We start from the raw sequence: 25,804 nt of genomic DNA on the forward strand, positions 1-25,804 counted from the left end.
GTAGTGCACTATATAGGGAATAGGGTTCCATAGGGCTCTGGTCTAAAGTAGTGCACTATATAGGGAATAGGGTTCCATAGGGCTCTGGTCTAAAGTAGTGCACTATATAGGAATAGGGTTCCATAGGGCTCTGGTCTAAAGTAGTGCACTATATAGGGGATAGGGTTCCATAGGGCTCTGGTCTAAAGTAGTGCACTATATAGGGAATAGGGCTCTGGTCTAAAGTAGTGCACTATAGAGAATAGGGTTCTGGTCTAAAGTAGTGTACTATATAGGGAATAGGGCTCTGGTCTAAAGTAGTGCACTATATAGGGAACAGGGTTCCTTTTAGGATGCATGCCAAGAGAGGGAATCCCTTCTTTCACACAGACTTTGACTGACATGCACAGGAACACACACGTACGACATACACAATCACTAGCGCTGTGTGTTTTGTCTATCCCTTGCTTGTTTGTGACAGGAACTGCCCCCTGTTGTTTAGTCCAGTTGAGGATTAGTCCAGTTAGCATCGGTAAAATGGATCACATGACCTAGATTTTAACCTTTTATTTTAAGCCTTTTTTTTTCAGAAATTATAATTACACCAAAAAGCAATGAAAGCAATTGTCTGAGGATGGTCCTCGACAGCTTGATGAAGGTTTAAATAAACGTTCAACTCCAGGTCATGTGACATGATTTGTTCAAAACACAGGGCCCTTATTAACCAACCACATATACAGACATGCAGGATACTCATCACTGGGGATTGAGCTTCCAGCATGTAGCAGTGCATCAAGGCTCAGACCAATCAGACTCCTCCTAATATATAATAATATATGCCATTTAGCAGACGCTTTTATCCAGCGACTTACAGTCATGTGTGCATACATTCTACGTATGGGTGGTCCCGGGAATCGAACCCACTACCCTGGCGTTACAAGCGCCATGCTCTACCAACTGAGCTACAGAAGGACCCTCCTAAGCAGCTTCTATCCCCTGACTGTGTAGCAGTGCATTAAGGCTCAGACCAATCAGACTCCTCCTAAGCAGCTTCTATCCCCTGACTGTGTAGCAGTGCATCAAGGCTCAGACCAATCAGACTCCTCCTAAGCAGCTTCTATCCCCTGACTGTGTAGCAGTGCATCAAGGCTCAGACCAATCAGACTCCTCCTAAGCAGTTTCTATCCCCTGACTGTGTAGCAGTGCATCAAGGCTCAGACCAATCAGACTCCTCCTAAGCAGCTTCTATCCCCTGACTGTGTAGCAGTGCATCAAGGCTCAGACCAATCAGACTCCTCCTAAGCAGCTTCTATCCCCTGACTGTGTAGCAGTGCATCAAGGCTCAGACCAATCAGACTCCTCCTAAGCAGCTTCTATCCCCTGACTGTGTAGCAGTGCATCAAGGCTCAGACCAATCAGACTCCTCCTAAGCAGCTTCTATCCCCTGACTGTGTAGCAGTGCATCAAGGCTCAGACCAATCAGACTCCTCCTAAGCAGCTTCTATCCCCTGGCCATAAGACTGTTAACGTTAAAGGTAATAAATAAATAATACTAATAATAAATAAACGTCAACATATGTAACATATGTTTTGAATCAAAAGTCCCATTTCAAAGTTATACCTCTCTTTTATAAATTATAATAAATAATAATAATAAATACTAATAATAAATAAACGTCAACATATGTAACATATGTTTTGAATCAAAAGTCCCATTTCAAAGTTCTCTTTTCTAAATGTTTTTAATATTTTTAGTTATTATCGTAAAATCGAAAGAGGTCGGAAAATGTTTTTTCTAATTTTCTGATGTGATATGGGAGGACTAAACTTCACAAAGAACAACGCCGAAATGTTCACAAAACAAAAAGGAGAACAGACGAGGTACTACAGAATTAAAGAGTGATTTTCTCTTTCGTTTGGAGCACACAGAAAGAAGGCACCATTTTTAATTTTACCTTTATTTAACCAGGCAAGTCAGTTAAGAACACATTCTTATTTTCAATGACGGCCTGGGAACAGCGGGTTACCTGCCTGTTCAGGGGCAGAACGACAGATTTGTACCTTGTCAGCTCGGGGTTTGAACTCACAACCTTCCGGTTACTAGTCCAACGCTCTAACCACTAGGGTACCCTGCCGACCCTAACGGGTTCCCACTAGATAACACAGCAACAAAATGAGCGAATATCATGAATTGTGGCTAACGTTAGCCAGCTTGAGCTAGCTACCGGCGAGCATACAAACTCAGTTAGCACAGAGTAGATCCTCCATATGATATTGAGAAATAGTGCATTGTGGGTCATTTAGAAGTTATCCAGAAACAAGTTAATAAATATGTAGTAACCCGAAAACATAACTATTGTAATAAAACAGCAGGAAGCAGGTCTCAAACCCTCGACCTTTGAACCCGAGGTCCGGAGCGCTATCGACTGTGCCGTAAAAAGCAGGCTCGGCGGCAGAGTCGATTTCGCTTATAAACCCAGGGTCGTTACACTATGTTTGTACTAATAGGTAACCAGTTCATGACTACAACTAAATACAATTCAAGTGTTTGAGATTCTTCAAAGTAGCCACTCTTTGTCTTGATGACAGCTTTGCAAACTCTTGGCATTCTCTCAACCAGAGTCCCCAGGAATGCTTTTCCAACAGTCTTGAAGGAGTTCCCACATATGCTGAGCACTTGTTAGCTGCTTTTCCTTCACTCTGCGGTCCAACTCAACCCATCTCAATTGGGTTGAGGTCAGGTGATTGTGGAGGTCAGATCATTTGATGCAGGACTCCATCACTCTCCTTCTTGGTCAAAAATTCCCCCGACACCATCACACCTCCTCCTCCATGCTTCACGGTGGGAGTCACACATGCGGAGATCATCCGTTCATCTACTCTCGTCTCACAAAGACACGGCGGTCGGAACCAAAAATGTCAAATTTGGACTCATCAGACCAAAGGACAGATTTTCACCGGTCTAATGTCCATTGCTCGTGTTTCTTGACCCAAGCATGTCTCTTCTCATTGGTGTCCGTTAGTAGTGATTTTTTGCAGCAATTCAACCATGAAGGCCTGATTCCCTCAGTCTCCTCTGAACAGTTGATGTTGAGATGTGTCTGTTACTTGAACTCTGTGAAGCATTCATTTGGGCTGCAGTCTGAGGTGCAGTTAACTCTAATGAACTTATCCTCTGCAGCAGAGGTAACTCTGGGTCTTCCTTTCCTGTGGCGGTCCTCATGAGAGATTCCAAGAACACAGGATGAGATGTTACTATCCTTTGTGCAAGCACTTCCAAGAGTTAATGAACAGTGAGCGTGGTGCAATTTTGGGAGCGCATCGTCAGTAGTGTACCTTTGGTTCCTAGGGTGTTTCGGCCTTTCACACTATACACCCTCCCCAAAGGCGGCCAGCGACAGGGTGATCAATCCTACGCTTGCGTCCCATTCCCAATTAGTCATAGGAGTTGCCTTGTTGTTGATAGCCAACATCCCATGGGACTATGCATGGCAGGGGCGTCCTCCTCCCTGAGTCAAGCATTGTTGACCGCATACCTCCTGGCCCTCTCACTTCGGGGCCCAGCAGGGGTCTTTCCTCTTCATCCAGAGCCACTGACTGCTGCCTTCTGCCGCCTCTGATACAGCTTTGATTGCCGAACGCTGGCTCTGGCCCTTAATTCCCAGGTCTCTAAGCAGTCTGGTTGTAGATGTTGCCACAAAACCTCTGCAGCCCCACCTCCACTGGTCGGACTTCTGTGTTCCAGCCATGATGCCGTGCTTCGGCAGCTAGATCAGCATAGCGCAGATGTTTTTCGCTCATAAGCCTCATCTACTGAGTTTTCCCAGGGTACTGTGAGCTCAATGATGAAGACCTTATTGAGTGAACGGGACCAGAGCACCATGTCAGGTCTTAGGGTGGTGGTTGCGATCTCCGGAGAAACACAAGTTGCCGGCCAATGTCAGCTAGCATTTTCCAGTCGCGGGCCAAGCGCAGCTGGTCTCGCTCTAATGGTGTAGAGCCGCTCTTCGGTGGTTTAGCCCCTTCGCGGACAAAGTTTGTCCGTAAGGAGTGTGATGCTGCTGTGGGTGGTAGGGAGTTGGTGGCAGCTCGCTTGTCCTCCAGGGCGGACGCAAGGTTTTTAAGGACTTGGTTGTGACGCCAAGTGTAGCGTCCTTAGGTGAGGCTTGTTTTACACCCTGTGAGAATGTGCCTGAGGTTGGCTGGCATGGAACAGAGGGGCACAGTCGGATCTTCACCATACCATTGGTGAAGATTAACTGGTGTTGGAAGGGCGTCATATGTTGCTCTGATGGAAAAGCTCAACCGCCTCGCTTCCATGGCCCACAGATCCTTCCAGCTGATCTTCCTCTTCTCCACACTGTCCCATCGAGTCCACTGTCCCTGTTTGGCAAGAGACTGCCTTGGCCCACCTTGCAGCCTCCTCCTGATGGCGTACTTCCTGCACTACCATCTTCCGCCGCTCTGGTGCAGTGGCCTTACTCCAAGCAGCACGGCTAGTTAGCCCAAGGCCTCCTCTCCCTTGCTGAACATGACCCACAATGTCAGCATGTCTGAGGGCTGCTGTTGCCTCCTGGACTGCTTTTCCTGGCCTCCATTTGCGCCCAGTTGCCAAGGTCGGCGCGTTGTTGCTCACCACTGGGTCTTGAGATTCATTCAGTGTCATCTGGAGCCTGGTTTTTGCACACTTGAATTCCTCTGTTAGACTGGTGAGGGCAGCTTGAGGACACCATCTCCATAGAGGCCTATGGTGGTAAGGCATCGTGGAACTCCGAGCCACTTCTTTAAGTAGCCTGTGACTCCTCTTTCCATCTTCTCCACTGTTGAGATTGGAACCTCATACAGTGCTAAGGGCCACAACACCGGGGTAGGAGACCAAACTGCAGACACCAGGCCTTTAACTTTCCAGGTAGCTGGGTGTTGTCGATGGACTGTAGGCTACTACTGATGTCTTTGTGCAGCTGTTGCACCTGGTCTTTATCCTTCAGGCTTGCATCATACCACCTTCCAAGGCTTTTTACCGGCTGCTCAGACACTGTTGGGATTTGGTCATCTCCGATGAAGAATTTCAGGTCAGAGAGTACTCCCTTCACAATCGAGATGCTGCGTGACTTGGATGGTTTAATCTTCATACGGGCCCAGCTGATGTTCTCCTCGAGTTTTCTGAGCAGTCTCCTGGTGCATGGGACAGTGGTGGTCAATGTTGTAATGTCGTCCATGTAGGCTCTGAGTGGAGGGAGGCGGAAACCAGAGTCGACTCGCTGTCCACCAACAACCCATTTTGAGGATCTGATGATAACCTCCATTGCCATTGTGAATGCCAACGGAGAAATGGTACATCCCGCCATTATACCTACATTCAGGCACTGCCATGAGGTGGTGAACTCTGAGGTGGTGAAGCAGAACTGCAGATCCTGGAAGTACGACTTCACCAGGTTTGTGATGGTGTCCGGTATGTGGAAAAATCTGAAGGCAGACCACAGGAGTTCATGGGGCACAGAGCCAAATGCATTGGCGAGGTCGAGGAAGACTACATGGAGGTCCCTTTTCTCCACCTTGGCCATTTGGATCTGGTGCCAGATCATGCTGGAATGTTCCAAGCAGCCAGAGAACCCTGATATTCCTGCCTTCTGTACAGATGTATCGACGTACGCATTCCTTTGCAGGTACTCGGCCATCCTCTGGGCAATGACCCTAAAGAAGATTTTACCCTCGACATTCAGTAAGGAGATTGGGCGGAATTGGCTGATGTTCACTGCATCCTTCTCCTTAGGGATCAGGACCCCGCCTGCCCTACGCCACACTTTGGGTATTATCTTCTTCTGCCAAGCTGTTCTCATAAGCCCCCAGAGGAACCTCAGGACGTCTGGTGCGTTCTTATACACTTTATACGGGACTCCATTTGGCCCCGGGGCTGATGCTGTTCTTGCCCGTCGAACTGTGTTTTCCACCTCTTTCCATGTCGGAGGGCTGGTCTCAATATGATGTTCCGGGGGTTCAATAGGTGGGATATCTGATGGGATGGCCAGATGTTCATGTCGCTTTGAGTCAAAGTTTGTTGTTCTCAGGTGCTCCTCTAGGTCTTTCTTTGTTGTTTTTAGAGCTCCACTTTTTTCCTTTGTGAAGAGACTTTTAAGGAACTTGAAGGGATCTTTATAGAATCGAGTTCTAGTTTGTTCTTTCTTCCTTCTGCGTTTCCGTAGGTTCTCTGCTCTACGGAGGGATGCCAACCGGGTTTTGATGTCAGCCTGAAGTGCCTCTATGCCCTCCTTTTCCACTTCCGAGGCCTTCTTCCACTGTTTCTTAAGCTGCCGCCTTTCTTGAACGAGGCGCTTGATTTCTTGTTGCCTCCTGGAAACTGGTGGGGTTGGAACCTTTCTCCCGCCTTTTGCCTCTTCCACTCCAAATCTTTCTGTCCCGTACTCATAGATGATGTCCCCCATCCTCTCAACTTCTTCTCACTGTGCCTCGAAGTTTCTCGAGGGTCAAGGTAAGGTCAGTATTCACTGTTTCCCACAACTTCTTGTCACTGGCGCCAGGCCACTTCACATACAGTCTGTGCCCTGGTAGTCTCCTCTCGACTGCAGGTCTGGGAGGCTGGGTGAGTTCCACTCCTGTTGTTGGTTCCACCTCAGTTGCTACTTCGGTGCTTGAGTTTACGTCCTCCATGACAGTGGTACTGATGCACTGCAAACTATGGTTTGCGTACCAGTTGCTGTGCTTCATTCGACTGATTTGATCGCTTTCGCAGAAAGTAATCAATGCGAGTTCTCTGTCTCTCTTTACCCAAACACCCCTTCTTCCCCTGGTGGATCCTCAACCCATGGTGTGATGTAACTTTCCTCCAACCACAGACACATACCTGCATCTGTTTGTGGCCCACTGTTGCAGCAGAACTTGTGACAGTTGCTGTGGTGTTCTCTTGTGCTGTGCTCTCATTACTCGTAGTCGTTTCCAGTCCAGTCGTTACCATGTTGTCAGCCGATGAGTCATCTTCCGCCCCGCTCTCGCAGACTCTAGGGTATTCTCGTATGTTGACTTTCTGTAGCTAAAGCGGGTGTTTCCAACATACTGCGAAGCATGGGAAACTACAGAAATGGGAAGCTACCCCATGACTGTCCCAGTGGGGTCCTATTCCCTCCTGTCAGCCGTCTCTCCGTGCCGCCACAAGGACTTTCCCCTGTTGTCAGCTGATCTTTCTCAGCAGTCACTGGACAAGTCCAGATATTCAGATTCCAAGAACACAGGATGAGATGTTACTATCCTTTGTGCAAGCACTTCCAAGAGTTAATGAACAGTGAGCGTGGTGCAATTTTGGGAGCGCATCGTCAGTAGTGTACCACTAGATAACACAGCAACAAAATGAGCGAATATCATGAATTGTGGCTAACGTTAGCCAGCTTGAGCTAGCTACCGAGGCGAGCATACAAACTCAGTTAGCACAGAGTAGATCCTCCATATGATATTGAGAAATAGTGCATTGTGGGTCATTTAGAAGTTATCCAGAAACAAGTTAATAAATATGTAGTAACCCGAAAACATAACTATTGTAATAAAACAGCAGGAAGCAGGTCTCAAACCTCGACCTTTGAACCCGAGGTCCGGGCGCTATCGACTGTGCCGTAAAAGCAGGCTCGAGCGGCAGAGTCGATTTCCGCGCTTATAAACCCAGGGTCGTTACACTATGTTTGTACTAATAGGTAACCAGTTCATGACTACAACTAAATACAATTCAAGTGTTTGAGATTCTTCAAAGTAGCCACTCTTTGTCTTGATGACAGCTTTGCAAACTCTTGGCATTCTCTCAACCCAGAGTCCCCAGGAATGCTTTTCCAACAGTCTTGAAGGAGTTCCCACATATGCTGAGCACTTGTTAGCTGCTTTTCCTTCACTCTGCGGTCCAACTCAACCCATCTCAATTGGGTTGAGGTCGGGTGATTGTGGAGGTCAGATCATTTGATGCAGGACTCCATCACTCTCCTTCTTGGTCAAAAATTCCCCCGACACCATCACACCTCCTCCTCCATGCTTCACGGTGGGAGTCACACATGCGGAGATCATCCGTTCATCTACTCTGCGTCTCACAAAGACACGGCGGTCGGAACCAAAAATGTCAAATTTGGACTCATCAGACCAAAGGACAGATTTTCACCGGTCTAATGTCCATTGCTCGTGTTTCTTGACCCAAGCATGTCTCTTCTCATTGGTGTCCGTTAGTAGTGATTTTTGCAGCAATTCAACCATGAAGGCCTGATTCCCTCAGTCTCCTCTGAACAGTTGATGTTGAGATGTGTCTGTTACTTGAACTCTGTGAAGCATTCATTTGGGCTGCAGTCTGAGGTGCAGTTAACTCTAATGAACTTATCCTCTGCAGCAGAGGTAACTCTGGGTCTTCCTTTCCTGTGGCGGTCCTCATGAGAGACAGTTAAATCTAATGAACTCATTCTCTGCAGCAGAGGTAACTCTGGGTCTTCCTTTCCTGTGGCGGTCCTCATGAGAGACAGTTAACTCTAATGAACTTATCCTCTGCAGCAGAGGTAACTCTGGGTCTTCCTGTGGCGGTCCTCATGAGAGACAGTTTCATCATAGCGCTTGATGGTTTTTGCGACTGCACTTGAAGAAACTTCCCTCGATGCTGACTAGTTTCCCAGTCCCAGCCACTGATAGACATCCCCACAGCATGATGCTGCCACCACCATGCTTCACCGTAGGGATGGTGCCACGTTTCCACCAGGCGTGACACTTGGCATTCAGGCCAAGAGGCCAAGGGTTTGAAAAGCTACAGTACAGGGTGGGGTTATGATAAACTATGATACAGGGTGGCGTTATGATAAGCTATGATACAAGGTGGGGTTATGATAAGATATGATACAGGGTGGGGTTATGATAAGATATGATACAGGGTGGGGTTATGATAAGATATGATACAGGGTGGGGTTATGATAAACTATGATACAGGGTGGGGTTATGATAAGATATGATACAGGGTGGCTTTATGATAAGCCATGATACAGGGTGGGGTTATGATAAGCTATGATATAGGGTGGCGTTATGATAAGCTATGATACAGGGTGGGGTTATGATAAGCTATTATACAGGGTGGGGTTATGATAAGATATGATACAGGGTGGGGTTATGATAAACTATGATACAGGGTGGGGTTATGATAAGATATGATACAGGGTGGGGTTATGATAAACTATGGTACAGGGTGGGGTTATGATAAGATATGATACAGGGTGGGGTTATGATAAGCTATGATACAGGGTGGGGTTATGATAAGCTACAGTACAGGGTGGGGTTATGATAAGATATGATACAGGGTGGGTTATGATAAGATATGATACAGGGTGGGGTTATGATAAGCTACAGTACAGGGTGGGGTTATGATAAGATATGATACAGGGTGGGGTTATGATTAGCTATGATACTGGGTGGGGTTATGATAAGATATGATACAGGGTGGGGTTATGATAAACTATGGTACAGGGTGGGGTTATGATAAGATATGATACAGGGTGGGGTTATGATAAGCTACAGTACAGGGTGGGGTTATGATAAGATATGATACAGGGTGGGGTTATGATAAGATATGATACAGGGTAGGGTTATGATAAGCTACAGTACAGGGTGGGGTTATGATAAGCTACAGTACAGGGTGGGGTTATGATAAGATATGATACAGGGTGGGGTTATGATAAACTATGATACAGGGTGGGGTTATGATAAGATATGATACAGGGTGGGGTTATGATAAACTATGATACAGGGTGGGGTTATGATAAGATATGATACAGGGTGGCTTTATGATAAGATATGATACAGGGTGGGGTTATGATAAGATATGATACAGGGTGGGGTTATGATAAGATATGATACAGGGTGGGGTTATGATAAGATATGATACAGGGTGGGGTTATGATAAGATATGATACAGGGTGGCTTTATGATAAGCTATGATACAGGGTGGGGTTATGATAAACTATGATACAGGGTGGGGTTATGATAAACTATGATACAGGGTGGGGTTATGATAAGATATGATACAGGTGGGGTTATGATAAACTATGATACAGGGTGGGGTTATGATAAGCTATGATGCAGGGTGGGGTTATGATAAGCTACAGTACAGGGTGGGGTTATGATAAGATATGATACAGGGTGGGGTTATGATTAGCTATGATACAGGGTGGGGTTATGATAAGATATGATACAGGGTGGGGTTATGATAAACTATGGTACAGGGTGGGGTTATGATAAGATATGATACAGGGTGGGGTTATGATAAGATATGATACAGGGTGGGGTTATGATAAGCTACGATACAGGGTGGGGTTATGATAAGATATGATACAGGGTGGGGTTATGATAAGCTACAGTACAGGGTGGGGTTATGATAAGCTATGATACAGGGTGGGGTTATGATAAGCTATGATACAGGGTGGGGTTATGATAAGCTACAGTACAGGGTGGGGTTATGATAAGCTATGATACAGGGTGGGGTTATGATAAGATATGATACAGGGTGGGGTTATGATTAGCTATGATACAGGGTGGGGTTATGATAAACTATGATACAGGGTGGGGTTATGATAAGATATGATACAGGGTGGGGTTATGATAAGCTATGATACAGGGTGGGGTTATGATAAGATATGATACAGGGTGGGGTTATGATAAGCTATGATACAGGGTGGGGTTATGATAAGATATGATACAGGGTGGGGTTATGATAAGCTATGATACAGGGTGGGGTTATGATAAGCTATGATACAGGGTGGGGTTATGATAAGCTATGATACAGGGTGGGGTTATGATAAACTACAGTACAGGGTGGGGTTATGATAAGCTATGATACAGGAGTGGGGTTATGATAAGATATGATACAGGGTGGGGTTATGATAAACTATGATACAGGGTGGGTTATGATAAACTACAGTACAGGGTGGGGTTATCATAAGCTACGATACAGGGTGGGGTTATGATAAGCTATGATACAGGGTGGGGTTATGATAAGATATGATACAGGGTAGGGTTATGATAAGATATGATACAGGGTGGGGTTATGATAAGCTATGATACAGGGTGGGGTTATGATAAGCTATGATACAGGGTGGGGTTATGATAAGCTATGATACAGGGTGGGGTTATGATAAGATATGATACAGGGTGGGGTTATGATAAGATATGATACAGGGTGGGGTTATGATAAGCTACGATACAGGGTGGGGTTATGATAAGATATGATACAGGGTGGGGTTATGATAAGCTACAGTACAGGGTGGGGTTATGATAAGCTATGATACAGGGTGGGGTTATGATAAGCTATGATACAGGGTGGGGTTATGATAAGCTACAGTACAGGGTGGGGTTATGATAAGCTATGATACAGGGTGGGGTTATGATAAGATATGATACAGGGTGGGGTTATGATTAGCTATGATACAGGGTGGGGTTATGATAAACTATGATACAGGGTGGGGTTATGATAAGATATGATACAGGGTGGGGTTATGATAAGCTATGATACAGGGTGGGGTTATGATAAGATATGATACAGGGTGGGGTTATGATAAGCTATGATACAGGGTGGGGTTATGATAAGATATGATACAGGGTGGGGTTATGATAAGATATGATACAGGGTGGGGTTATGATAAGATATGATACAGGGTGGGGTTATGATAAGCTATGATACAGGGTGGGGTTATGATAAGCTATGATACAGGGTGGGGTTATGATAAGATATGATACAGGGTGGGGTTATGATAAACTACAGTACAGGGTGGGGTTATGATAAGCTATGATACAGGGTAGGGTTATGATAAGCTATGATACAGGGTGGGGTTATGATAAGATATGATACAGGGTGGGGTTATGAAAAACTATGATACAGGGTGGGGTTATCATAAGCTACAATACAGGGTAGGGTTATGATAAGCTATGATACAGGGTGGGGTTATGATAAGATATTATACAGGGTGGGGTTATGATAAGATATGATACAGGGTGGGGTTATGATAAGCTATGATACAGGGTGGGGTTATGATAAGCTATGATACAGGGTGGGGTTATGATAAGCTATGATACAGGGTGGTGTTATGATAAACTACAGTACAGGGTGGGGTTATCATAAGCTACGATACAGGGTGGGGTTATGATAAGATATGATACAGGGTGGGGTTATGATAAGATATGATACAGGGTGGGGTTATGATAAGATATGATACAGGGTGGGGTTATGATAAGCTATGATACAGGGTGTGGTTATGATAAGATATGATACAGGGTGTGGTTATGATAAGCTATGATGCAGGGTGGGGTTATGATAAGATATGATACAGGGTGGGGTTATGATAAGATATGATACAGGGTGGGGTTATGATAAGATATGATACAGGGTGGGGTTATCATAAGCTACGATACAGGGTGGGGTTATGATAAGCTATGATGCAGGGTGGGGTTATGATAAGATATGATACAGGGTGGGGTTATGATAAGATATGATACAGGGTGGGGTTATGATAAGATATGATACAGGGTGGGGTTATGATAAGCTATGATACAGGGTGGGGTTATGATAAGCTATGATACAGGGTGGGGTTATGATAAGCTATGATACAGGGTGGTGTTATGATAAACTACAGTACAGGGTGGGGTTATCATAAGCTACGATACAGGGTGGGGTTATGATAAGATATGATACAGGGTGGGGTTATGATAAGATATGATACAGGGTGGGGTTATGATAAGATATGATACAGGGTGGGGTTATGATAAGCTATGATACAGGGTGGGGTTATGATAAGCTATGATACAGGGTGGGGTTATGATAAGCTATGATACAGGGTGGGGTTATGATAAACTACAGTACAGGGTGGGGTTATCATAAGCTACGATACAAGTGGGAGTTATGATAAGATATGATACAGGGTGGGGTTATGATAAACTACAGTACAGGGTGGGGTTATCATAAGCTATGATACAAGTGGGGTTATGATAAACTATGATACAGGGTGGGGTTATGATAAACTACAGTACAGGGTGGGGTTATGATAAGCTATGATACAGGGTGGGGTTATGATAAGATATGATACAGGGTGGGGTTATGATTAGCTATGATACAGGGTGGGGTTATCATAAGCTACGATACAGAGGTGGGGTTATGATTAGCTATGATACAGGGTGGGGTTATGATAAGCTATGATACAGGGTGGGGTTATGATAAACTACAGTACAGGGTGGGGTTATGATAAGCTATGATACAGGGTGGGGTTATGATAAGATATGATACAGGGTGGGGTTATGATAAACTATGATACAGGGTGGGGTTATGATAAACTACAGTACAGGGTGGGGTTATGATAAGCTATGATACAGGGTGGGGTTATGATAGCTATGATACAGGGTGGGGTTATGATAAGATATGATACAGGGTGGGGTTATGATAAACTATGATACAGGGTGGGGTTATGATAAACTACAGTACAGGGTGGGGTTATGATAAGCTATGATACAGGGTGGGGTTATGATAAGATATGATACAGGGTGGGGTTATGATAAGATATGATACAGGGTGGGGTTATGATAAGATATGATACAGGGTGGGGTTATGATAAGCTATGATACAGGGTGGGGTTATGATAAGCTATGATACAGGGTGGGGTTATGATAAGCTATGATACAGGGTGGGGTTATGATAAACTACAGTACAGGGTGGGGTTATCATAAGCTACGATACAGGGTGGGGTTATGATAAGATATGATACAGGGTGGGGTTATGATAAACTACAGTACAGGGTGGGGTTATCATAAGCTATGATACAGGGTGGGGTTATGATAAACTATGATACAGGGTGGGGTTATGATAAACTACAGTACAGGGTGGGGTTATGATAAGCTATGATACAGGGTGGGGTTATGATAAGATATGATACAGGGTGGGGTTATGATTAGCTATGATACAGGGTGGGGTTATCATAAGCTACGATACAAGTGGGGTTATGATTAGCTATGATACAGGGTGGGGTTATGATAAGCTATGATACAGGGTGGGGTTATGATAAACTACAGTACAGGGTGGGGTTATGATAAGCTATGATACAGGGTGGGGTTATGATAAGATATGATACAGGGTGGGGTTATGATAAACTATGATACAGGGTGGGGTTATGATAAACTACAGTACAGGGTGGGGTTATGATAAGCTATGATACAGGGTGGGGTTATGATAAGCTATGATACAGGGTGGGGTTATGATAAGATATGATACAGGGTGGGGTTATGATAAACTATGATACAGGGTGGGGTTATGATAAACTACAGTACAGGGTGGGGTTATGATAAGCTATGATACAGGGTGGGGTTATGATAAGATATGATACAGGGTGGGGTTATGATAAGATATGATACAGGGTGGGGTTATGATAAGATATGATACAGGGTGTGGTTATGATAAGCTATGATACAGGGTGTGGTTATGATAAGATATGATACAGGGTGTGGTTATGATAAGCTATGATGCAGGGTGGGGTTATGATAAGATATGATACAGGGTGGGGTTATGATAAGATATGATACAGGGTGGGGTTATGATAAGATATGATACAGGGTGGGGTTATCATAAGCTACGATACAGGGTAGGGTTATGATAAGCTATGATGCAGGGTGGGGTTATGATAAGATATGATACAGGGTGGGGTTATGATAAGATATGATACAGGGTGGGGTTATGATAAGATATGATACAGGGTGGGGTTATGATAAGATATGATACAGGGTGGGGTTATGATAAGCTATGATACAGGGTGGGGTTATGATGAGGCTTGTGGTCAGGTAAAACTCTTAGCCCTTATATGCCACGTAAATCGTCTTTAAATGTACATGCATAGTCGACAGCACACCCCTTAGTGAGTGGTACCATGGGTTTAGATAAGACCTCTAGTCTGCTGTGACTGAAGTCACACTCAGAGCGTCTATCTGGAGACCCCTGGGTGGTAACTGGAGTCCCGTGTCCCTGTCATGGTCGCAGATAAAGCTTTATATTTATAGATCAGGAACCAGGGAATGTGCTCGGTGGACACTGGGAACGTTCTGGAATGACTGAGGTGAATACACCTGGATGACAGTCGGAGTGGCGAACGTTCTGGAATGACTGAGGTGAATACACCTGGATAACAGTCGGAGTGGTCGGAACGTTCTGGAATGACTGAGGTGAATACACCTGGATAACAGTCGGAGTGGTCGGAACGTTCTGGAATGACTGAGGTGAATACACCTGGATAACAGTCGAGTGGTCGGAACGTTCTGGAATGACTGAGGTGAATACACCTGGATGACAGTCGGAGTGGTCGGAACGTTCTGGAATGACTGAGGTGAATACACCTGGATGACAGTCGGAGTGGTCGGAACGTTCTGGAATGACTGAGGTGAATACACCTGGATGACAGTCGGAGTGGTCGGAACGTTCTGGAATGACTGAGGTGAATACACCTGGATAACAGTCGGAGTGGTCGGAACGTTCTGGAATGACTGAGGTGAATACACCTGGATGACAGTCGGAGTGGTCGGAACGTTCTGGAATGACTGAGGTGAATACACCTGGATGACAGTCGGAGTGGTCGGAACGTTCTGGAATGACTGAGGTGAATACACCTGGATGACAGTCTGAGTGGTCGGGAGTTTTAATAAATCATGATGTCATGGTAAAAATCATGATGTTGATGATCAAAGGTTAAAAGCTGTGTGTGTGTGTGTGTGTGTGTGTGTGTGTGTGTGTGTGTGTGTGTGTGTGTGTGTGTGTGTGTGTGTGTGTGTGTGTGTGTGTGTGTGTGTGTGTGTGTGTGTGCACATGCCTGTGTGAGGTCATGGTGAATAACGTGACCATAAAAATGACTAAAAGGAGCCTTTCCCTGTCTCCATCCACACACATTGTACCACAACAACAGCTTCCAGTGTTCCTTTGTGGTGTAAAACTCTGGGCCAGGAAAGATGAAGAGAGAGAGAGGACAGAGAGAGAGGGGGAGAGAGACAGACAGAGAGAGAGAGGGAGAGAGTAACAGAGAGAGAGAGAGAGAGAGAGAGAGAGAGAGAGAGAGAGAGAGAGAGAGAGAGAGAGAGAGAGAGAGAGAGAGAGAGAGAGAGGAGAGGAGAGAGGGAGAGAGGAGAGAGAGTGAGAGAGAGAGAGTGACATAGAGAGAGAGAGTGACATAGAGAGAGAGAGAGAGAGAGAGAGAGAGAGTAACAGAGAGGAGAGAGAGAGAGAGTGACATAGAGAGAGAGACACAGAGAGAGAGAGTAACAGAGAGAGAGAGAGTGACAGAGACCAGGGTCTATAGGGTAGTAGGGCACTACTTTAGACCAGGGTCTATGAGGGGTAGTAGGGCACTACTTTAGACCAGGGTCTATAGGGTAATAGTGCACTACTTTAGACCAGGGTCTATAGGGTAGTAGTGCACTACTTTAGACCAGGGTCTATAGGGTAGTAGTGCACTACTTTAGACCAGGGGTCTATAGGGTAGTAGGGCACTACTTTAGACCAGGGTCTATAGGGTAGTAGTGCTACTTTAGACCAGTGTCTAGGGTAGGCGTGCACTACTTTAGACCAGTGTCTATAGGGTAGGCGTGCACTACTTTAGACCAGGGTCTATAGGGTAGTAATGCACTACTTTAGACCAGTGTCTATAGGGTAGGCGTGCACTACTTTAGACCAGGGTCTATAGGGTAGGCGTGCACTACTTTAGACCAGGGTCATCAGTGGAATTTGATGTCCAGGCTGAAGTGAAGTTCATCTAATATATATATATATATACAGGAACAGGAAGTAGATTACTTATCAAAGATCCATTCATGCATTACCCAATGATGTGTTGTCTGTCCCCTGTGGCTCTGATCAACCAGTAGAGAGACAGCAGACATTCATGCATTACCCAATGATGTGTTGTCTGTCCCCTGTGGCTCTGATCAACCAGTAGAGACAGCAGACATTCATGCATTACCCAATGATGTGTTGTCTGTCCCCTGTGGCTCTGATCAACCAGTAGAGAGACAGCAGACATTCATGCATTACCCAATGATGTGTTGTCCCCTGTGGCTCTGATCAACCAGTAGAGAGACAGCAGACATTCATGCATTACCCAATGATGTGTTGTCTGTCCCCTGTGGCTCTGATCAACCAGTAGAGAGACAGCAGACATTCATGCATTACCCAATGATGTGTTGTCCCCTGTGGCTCTGATCAACCAGTAGAGAGACAGCAGACATTCATGCATTACCCAATGATGTGTTGTCTGTCCCCTGTGGCTCTGATCAACCAGTAGAGAGACAGCAGACATTCATGCATTACCCAATGATGTGTTGTCTGTCCCCTGTGGCTCTGATCAACCAGTAGAGAGACAGCAGACATTCATGCATTACCCAATGATGTGTTGTCTGTCCCCTGTGGCTCTGATCAACCAGTAGAGAGACAGCAGTGTTGTTTAAAATGACTGTCGCTGATGAGGGGTTGTTTGGTTTCCGTCGTCATCGCTGTCGCCATTCTACTGGCCAGTTCTTAAACACGGTGGACTGGATCGGGTGAATGTATTGATTAGGACACGGCTCTGATTGGTGAACGGTGACAATTGATTTTGTTGATTGATTAAACCCCATGGGAAGGTAACCTTGACCACATGCAGTGTGTGTGTGTGTGTGTGTGTGTGTGTGTGTGTGTGTGTGTGTGTGTGTGTGTGTGTGTGTGTGTGTGTGTGTGTGTGTGTGTGTGTGTGTGTGTGTGTGTGTGTGTGTGTAGTGTGTGTGTGTGTGTGTTTGCGTTTGCGTGTGTGTGTGTGTGTGTGTGTGTGTGTGTGTGTGTGTGTGTGTGTGTGTGTGTGTGTGTGTGTGTGTGTGTGTGTGTGTGTGTGTGCAGCTAAGGCATATACAGTGGGGCAAAAGTATTTAGTCAGCCACTAATTGTGCAAGTTCTCCCACTTAAAAAGACGAGAGAGGCCTGTAATCTGTTGCAGTTTTCTACACATTTTGTCCTGGAGCTGAGATATGTTGCAGTTTTCTACACATTTTGTCCTGGAGCTGAGATATGTTGCAGTTTTCTACACATTTTGTCCTGGAGCTGAGATATGTTGCAGTTTTCTATGCATTTTGTCCTGGAGCTGAGATATGTTGCAGTTTTCTACACATTTTGTCCTGGAGCTGAGATATGTTGCAGTTTTCTACACATTTTGTCCTGGAGCTGAGATATGTTGCAGTTTTATATGCATTTTGTCCTGGAGCTGAGATATGTTGCAGTTTTCTACACATTTTGTCCTGGAGCTGAGATATGTTGCAGTTTTCTATGCATTTTGTCCTGGAGCTGAGATATGTTGCAGTTTTCTACACATTTTGTCCTGGAGCTGAGATATGTTGCAGTTTTCTACACATTTTGTCCTGGAGCTGAGACATGTTGCTGTTTTCTATGCATTTTGTCCTGGAGCTGAGACATGTTGCTGTTTTCTATGCATTTTGTCCTGGAGCTGAGATATGTTGCAGTTTTCTACACATTTTGTCCTGGAGCTGAGATATGTTGCAGTTTTCTACACATTTTGTCCTGGAGCTGAGATATGTTGCAGTTTTCTATGCATTTTGTCCTGGAGCTGAGATATGTTGCAGTTTTCTACACATTTTGTCCTGGAGCTGAGATATGTTGCAGTTTTCTACACATTTTGTCCTGGAGCTGAGATATGTTGCAGTTTTCTACACATTTTGTCCTGGAGCTGAGATATGTTGCTGTTTTCTATGCATTTTGTCCTGGAGCTGAGATATGTTGCTGTTTTCTACACATTTTGTCCTGGAGCTGAGATATGTTGCTGTTTTCTATGCATTTTGTCCTGGAGCTGAGATATGTTGCTGTTTTCTACACATTTTGTCCTGGAGCTGAGATATGTTGCAGTTTTCTACACATTTTGTCCTGGAGCTGAGATATGTTGCTGTTTTCTATGCATTTTGTCCTGGAGCTGAGATATGTTGCTGTTTTCTATGCATTTTGTCCTGGAGCTGAGATATGTTGCAGTTTTCTATGCATTTTGTCCTGGAGCTGAGATATGTTGCAGTTTTATATGCATTTTGCTTTGGCTTTGTCCTTTTGCTCAGACTTAACTACAACATCAACATTGTTAAATTCATGGATTTTTCAATTCCCCTGACTATCTCGCTATTATTATCTAGCTACCTATACTATCTAGCTATTATTCTGGTGGTTGTAAATGTACATCTTATCTTATATCTAGTATATAGTATAGTAAATGTATATCTTATCTTATATCTAGTATATAGTATAGTAAATGTATATCTTATCTTATATCTAGTATATAGTATAGTAAATGTATATCTTATCTTATATCTAGTATATAGTATAGTAAATGTATATCTTATCTTATATCTAGTATATAGTATAGTAAATGTATATCTTATCTTATATCTAGTATATAGTATAGTAAATGTATATCTTATCTTATATCTTAGTCGTTTAACCCTGAAAGTGTTTTCAATGCTGAAAATGAACTTAGACTAAGCGGCCCGCCCAAGGGTGTCTGTTTCAGAGGGTGTGCAGACTGTGTGCCTCCAACATGCCTCTACCTCATTTGTTTTTCTTTACCCAGAAAACACCTGGCCTTCTCTCTGTCTGTTATGCTCTGTGGTCCCTTCACTCTTCTTCTCTTCTTTCTCCTCTCTCTCCTTCTCTTATTTCTCCTCTCTCTCTTCTTCTCATCTTTCTCCTCTCTCTTCTTCTCTTCTTTCTCCTCTCTCTTCTTCTCTTCTTTCTCCTCTCTCCTCTTCTTTCTCCTCTCTCTTCTTCTCTTCTTTCTCCTCTCTCTTCTCCTCTTCTTTCTCCTCTCTCTTCTTCTCTTCTTTCTCCTCTCTCTTCTTCTCTTCTTTCTCCTCTCTCTTCTTCTCTTCTTTCTCCTCTCTCTTCTCCTCTTCTTTCTCCTCTCTCTTCTTCTCTTCTTTCTCCTCTCTCTTCTTCTCTTCTTTCTCCTCTCTCTTCTTCTCTTCTTTCTCCTCTCTCTCCTCCTCTTCTTTCTCCTCTCTCTTCTTCTCTTCTTTCTCCTCTCTCTTCTTCTCTTCTTTCTCCTCTCTCTTCTTCTCTTCTTTCTCCTCTCTTCTCTTCTTTCTCCTCTCTCTCCTTCTCTTCTTTCTCCTCGTTTCTTCTCTTCTTTCTTCTCTCCTTCTCTTCTTTCTATCTTCTTTCTCCTCTCTTCTTCTCTTCTTTCTTCTCTCCTTCTCTTCTTTCTATCTTCTTTCTCCTCTCTCTTCTTCTCTTCTTTCTCCTCTCCTTCTCTTCTTTCTATCTTCTTTCTCCTCTCTCTTCTCTTCTTTCTCCTCTCTCTCCTTCTCTTCTTTCTTTCTCCTCTCTCTTTCTTCTTTCTCCTCTCTCTCCTTCTCTTCTTTCTTTCTCCTCTCTCTTCTTCTCTTCTTTCTCCTCTCTCTCCTTCTCTTCTTTCTTTCTCCTCTCTCTTCTTCTCTTCTTTCTCCTCTCCTTCGCTTCTTTCTATCTTCTTTCTCCTCTCTCTTCTTCTCTTCTTTCTCCTCTCTCTTCTTCTCTTCTTTCTCCTCTCTCTTCTTCTCTTCTTTCTCCTCTCTCTTCTTCTCTTATTTCTACTCTCTCTTCTTCTCTTCTTTCTATCTTCTTTCTCCCTCCCTCTCCTTCTCTTCTTTCTATCTTCTTTCTCCTCTCTCTTCTTCTCTTCTTTCTCCTCTCTCTTCTTCTCTTCTTTCTCCTCTCTCTTCTTCTCTTCTTTCTCCTCTCTCTTCTTCTCTTCTTTCTCCTCTCTCTTCTTCTCTTATTTCTACTCTCTCTTCTTCTCTTCTTTCTCCTCTCAATTATTCTCTTCTTTCTCCTCCCTTCTTCCCTTCTCCCTCTCTTGGACACATCTACTTTTCTTAATACTTTTAGCCTCAGTGTGTTTTTTTATTCTTTTGGTTTTGAGAATAAACTTTCCTTGGATTGACTGTTAAAATTAAGTATTTGTGTATTTTATTAATTCAGTTATTTAGTTTCTACTACTATGGGCCCTTGTTTCTCTACCATCCTCAAAATGCAAAATGATCTGGATACACCAACGGACGGACGGACGGACGGGCGGGCGGGCGGACGGACGGATGGACAGACGGACGGACGGATGGACAGACAGACAGACATGATGTTTGGGATTACAATGATTGTGATTTACTACGTAAAGATATCTACAGACATGTCGCAAGAGCATTACTCTTTCCATGCACTGTGCTGTTGGTCAACTTTATTGTAAACACAGATCTGTTGGTCTGGTCAGCTGTGAGCCGTGGGTGTGAGCTCTCGACAGGCTGAATAGGGGCCAGGTTAGCCCACGTCTGTTGCCCAAGGAGGAGCTTGTCCTCTGGCCTGCTCTGCCCTCTGCAACCCCTCCATGGAGCTCCTGCAGACGGAAGGATCTACCACATAGCTAGTCCTACCACATAGCTAGTCCTACCACGTAGCTAGTCCTACCACGTAGCTAGTCCTAACACAGCAAGTCCTACCACATAGCTAGTCCTACCACATAGCTAGTCCTACCACATAGCTAGTCCTAACACATAGCTAGTCCTAACGCATAGCTAGTCCTAACACATAGCTAGTCCTACCACATAGCTAGTCCTAACACATAGCTAGTCCTACCACATAGCTAGTCCTAACCCATAGCTCGTCCTAACACATAGCTAGTCCTACCACATAGCTAGTCCTACCACATAGCTAGTCCTACCACATAGCTAGTTCTAACACATAGCTAGTCCTACCACATAGCTAGTTCTAACACATAGCTAGTCCTACCACATAGCTAGTTCTACCACATAGCTAGTCCTACCACATAGCTAGTCCTAACACATAGCTAGTCCTAACGCATAGCTAGTCCTAACGCATAGCTAGTCCTACCACATAGCTAGTCCTAACACATAGCTAGTCCTAACGCATAGCTAGTCCTAACACATAGCTAGTCCTACCACATAGCTAGTCCTAACACATAGCTAGTCCTACCACATAGCTAGTCCTAACCCATAGCTCGTCCTAACACATAACTACATAGCTAGTCCTAACACATATCTACAAAGCTAATCCTACCACATAGCTAGTCCTAGCACATAGCTAGTCCTAACACATAGCAACAAAGCTAATCCTACCACATAGCTAATCCTACCACATACCTAGTCCTAACACATAGCTACAAAGCTAATCCTACCACATAGCTAATACTACCACATAGCTAATCCTACCACATAGCTAGTCCTAGCACATAGCTAGTCCTAACACATAGCTGCATAGCTAATCCTACCACATAGCTAATCCTACCACATAGCTAGTCCTAGCACATAGCTAGTCCTAACACATAGCTGCATAGCTAATCCTACCACATAGCTAATCCTACCACATAGCTAGTCCTACCACCCACTGCCATGCACACACATACAGCACAGGTCATTTGGGAACACAGGGCTTGATACAACAGGACGTTGCTTTATCTTGGCCAGGTCACAGTTGTAAATGAGAACTTGTTCTCAACTGGCCTCAACTGGTTAAATAAAAGGTGAAACAAAAGGTTATAAAAATACCAAATGTACAGATCATACGGGAACGCAGGACTTGATACAACAGGAGCGTGCGGTCCCTAATCTGTGACAGAGAGCTTTCCATGTCGTGACCTGGATAACTCTGCTCTGAAACCCTGCCAGTACCCCATTAACATTCCAATACTGCACTAATCACTATGACCAGCACTGTGTGTGTGTGTGTGTGTGTGTGTGTGTGTGTGTGTGTGTGTGTGTGTGTGTGTGTGTGTGTGTGTGTGTGTGTGTGTGTGTGGGTGCGCAGGCCTGCACACACACAATGTGTGTATATTTGTCTCTCTATGTGATGGACAGAGGAGGTGTGTGTTGATGTGAGTTATTCATGGCTGATCGCTCCAATAGGAACCAGTTCAGAGGAAGGTGCCTGTCTCTGTATTGGTTCTCACTGGTCTCTGGGGGTTAGTGAGGTGTGATTGGTTCTCACTGGTCTCTGGGGGTTAGTGAGATGTGATTGGTTCTCACTGGTCTCTGGGGGTTAGTGAGGTGTGATTGGTTCTCACTGGTCTCTGGGGGTTAGTGAGATGTGATTGGTTCTCACTGGTCTCTGGGGGTTAGTGAGGTGTGATTGGTTCTCACTGGTCTCTGGGGGTTAGTGAGGTGTGATTGGTTCTCACTGGTCTCTGGGGGTTAGTGAGATGTGATTGGTTCTACCTAGTGTCTGGGGGTTAGTGAGATGTGATTGGTTCTACCTAGTCTCCTGGTGTTAGTGTGGTGAGATGTGATTGGTTCTACCTAGTCTCATGGTGTTAGTGTGGTGAGATGTGATTGGTTCTACCTAGTCTCCTGGTGTTAGTGTGGTGAGATGTGATTGGTTCTACCTAGTCTCCTGGTGTTAGTGTGGTGAGATGTGATTGGTTCTACCTAGTCTCCTGGTGTTAGTGTGGTGAGATGTGATTGGTTTTACCTAGTCTCCTGGTGTTAGTGTGGTGAGATGTGATTGGTTCTACCTAGTCTCCTGGTGTTAGTGTGGTGAGATGTGATTGGTTCTACCTAATCTCCTGGTGTTAGTGTGGTGAGATGTGATTGGTTCTACCTAGTCTCCTGGTGTTAGTGTGGTGAGATGTGATTGGTTCTACCTAATCTCCTGGTGTTAGTGTGGTGAGATGTGCTTGGTTCTACCTAGTCTCCTGGTGTTAGTGTGGATGTGATTGGTTCTACCTGTGTCACGCTCTGACCTGAGATATCTCTGTTTTCTTTATAATTTGGTTAGGCCAGGGTGTGACGAGGGTGGGTATGCTAGTTTCGTATTGTCTAGGGGTTTTGTATGTCCAGGATTTTTGAATTGTCTAGGGGTTTTGTATGTCCAGGATTTTTGAATTGTCTAGGGGTTTTGTATGTCCAGGATTTTTGAATTGTCTAGGGGTTTTGTATGTCCAGGATTTTCGTATTGTCTAGGGGTTTTGTATGTCCAGGATTTTTGAATTGTCTAGGGGTTTTGTATGTCCAGGATTTTTGAATTGTCTAGGGGTTTTGTATGTCCAGGATTTTCGTATTGTCTAGGGGTTTTGTATGTCCAGGATTTTCGTATTGTCTAGGGGTTTTGTATGTCCAGGATTTTTGAATTGTCTAGGGGTTTTGTATGTCCAGGATTTTCGTATTGTCTAGGGGTTTTGTATGTCCAGGATTTTCGTATTGTCTAGGGGTTTTGTATGTCCAGGATGTTTGAATTGTCTAGGGGTTTTGTATGTCCAGGATTTTCGTATTGTCTAGGGGTTTTGTATGTCCAGGATTTTCGTATTGTCTAGGGGTTTTGTATGTCCAGGATTTTTAAATTGTCTAGGGGTTTTGTATGTCCAGGATTTTCGTATTGTCTAGGGGTTTTGTATGTCCAGGATTTTCGTATTGTCTAGGGGTTTTGTATGTCCAGGATTTTGAATTGTCTAGGGGTTTTGTATGTCCAGGATTTTGTATTGTCTAGGGGTTTTGTATGTCCAGGATTTTTGTATTGTCTAGGGGTTTTGTATGTCCAGGATGTTTGAATTGTCTAGGGGTTTTGGGGTTTTGTATGTCCAGGATTTTGTATTGTCTAGGGGTTTTGTATGTCCAGGATTTTCGTATTGTCTAGGGGTTTTGTATGTCCAGGATTTTGTATTGTCTAGGGGTTTTGTATGTCCAGGATTTTCGTATTGTCTAGGGGTTTTGTATGTCCAGGATTTTCGTATTGTCTAGGGGTTTTGTATGTCCAGGATTTTCGTATTGTCTAGGGGTTTTGTATGTCCAGGATGTTTGAATTGTCTAGGGGTTTTGTATGTCCAGGATTTTCGTATTGTCTAGGGGTTTTGTATGTCCAGGATTTTCGTATTGTCTAGGGGTTTTGTATGTCCAGGATGTTTGAATTGTCTAGGGGTTTTGTATGTCCAGGATTTTCGTATTGTCTAGGGGTTTTGTATGTCCAGGATGTTTGAATTGTCTAGGGGTTTTGTATGTCCAGGATTTTCGTATTGTCTAGGGGTTTTGTATGTCCAGGATTTTCGTATTGTCTAGGGGTTTTGTATGTCCAGGATGTTTGAATTGTCTAGGGGTTTTGTATGTCCAGGATGTTTGTATTGTCTAGGGGTTTTGTATGTCCAGGATGTTTGAATTGTCTAGGGGTTTTGTATGTCTAGGTATTTGTATGTCTATGGTGGCCTGATATGGTTCCCAATCAGAGGTTTATCGTTGCCTCTGCATTTGTTTTGCTTCACGTGTCTGTTTGTTATTTTGGTTAGTTTGTTCAGTGTTCTTTCTTCATGTAATAAAGACGCTGGGCCTTGGTCCGGTTCATACGACGAACATGACAACCTGCTGCTTCAGTCCTCAGCTGAAGTTATCACAAATGTGTGTGTGGTGAGAGAGAGAAAGTGTGTGTGTGTTCTGGTATGTGTGTAAAGGCTGTTGGCTCCAGGGAGAACGGATGTTAGTGATGATGGAGGAGATACACACAGCTGGGATCTAAATTAACTACCTCTCCCTGTCTCTCTCTGTCTCTCTCTCTCTCTCTCTCTCGCTTCTCTCTCTCGCTTCTCTCTCTCTCTCTCTCTCTGTCTCTCTCTCTGTCTCTCTCTCTGTCTCTCTGTCTGTCTCTCTCTCTCTCTCTCTCTCTCTCTCTCTCTCTCTCTCTCTCTCTCTCTCGCTTCTCTCTCGCTTCTCTCTCTCTCTCTCTCTCTGTCTCTCTCTCTGTCTCTCTCTCTCTCTCTCTTTGTCTCTCTCTCTCTCTCTCTCTCTCTCTCTCTCT

General features: G+C 44.5%; 1 protein-coding gene across 1 annotated transcript in view; it reads left to right on the forward strand.

Annotated features, from left to right (window-relative positions):
- LOC118381113 (FH1/FH2 domain-containing protein 3-like) overlaps positions 1-25,804 on the forward strand; it is a 190,649-nt gene that overhangs the window by 58,552 nt on the left and 106,293 nt on the right. The window lies entirely within an intron of this gene.

This window comes from Oncorhynchus keta, chromosome 20 (genome assembly GCF_023373465.1).
Source record: "Oncorhynchus keta strain PuntledgeMale-10-30-2019 chromosome 20, Oket_V2, whole genome shotgun sequence".
Classification (NCBI taxonomy): domain Eukaryota; kingdom Metazoa; phylum Chordata; class Actinopteri; order Salmoniformes; family Salmonidae; genus Oncorhynchus; species Oncorhynchus keta.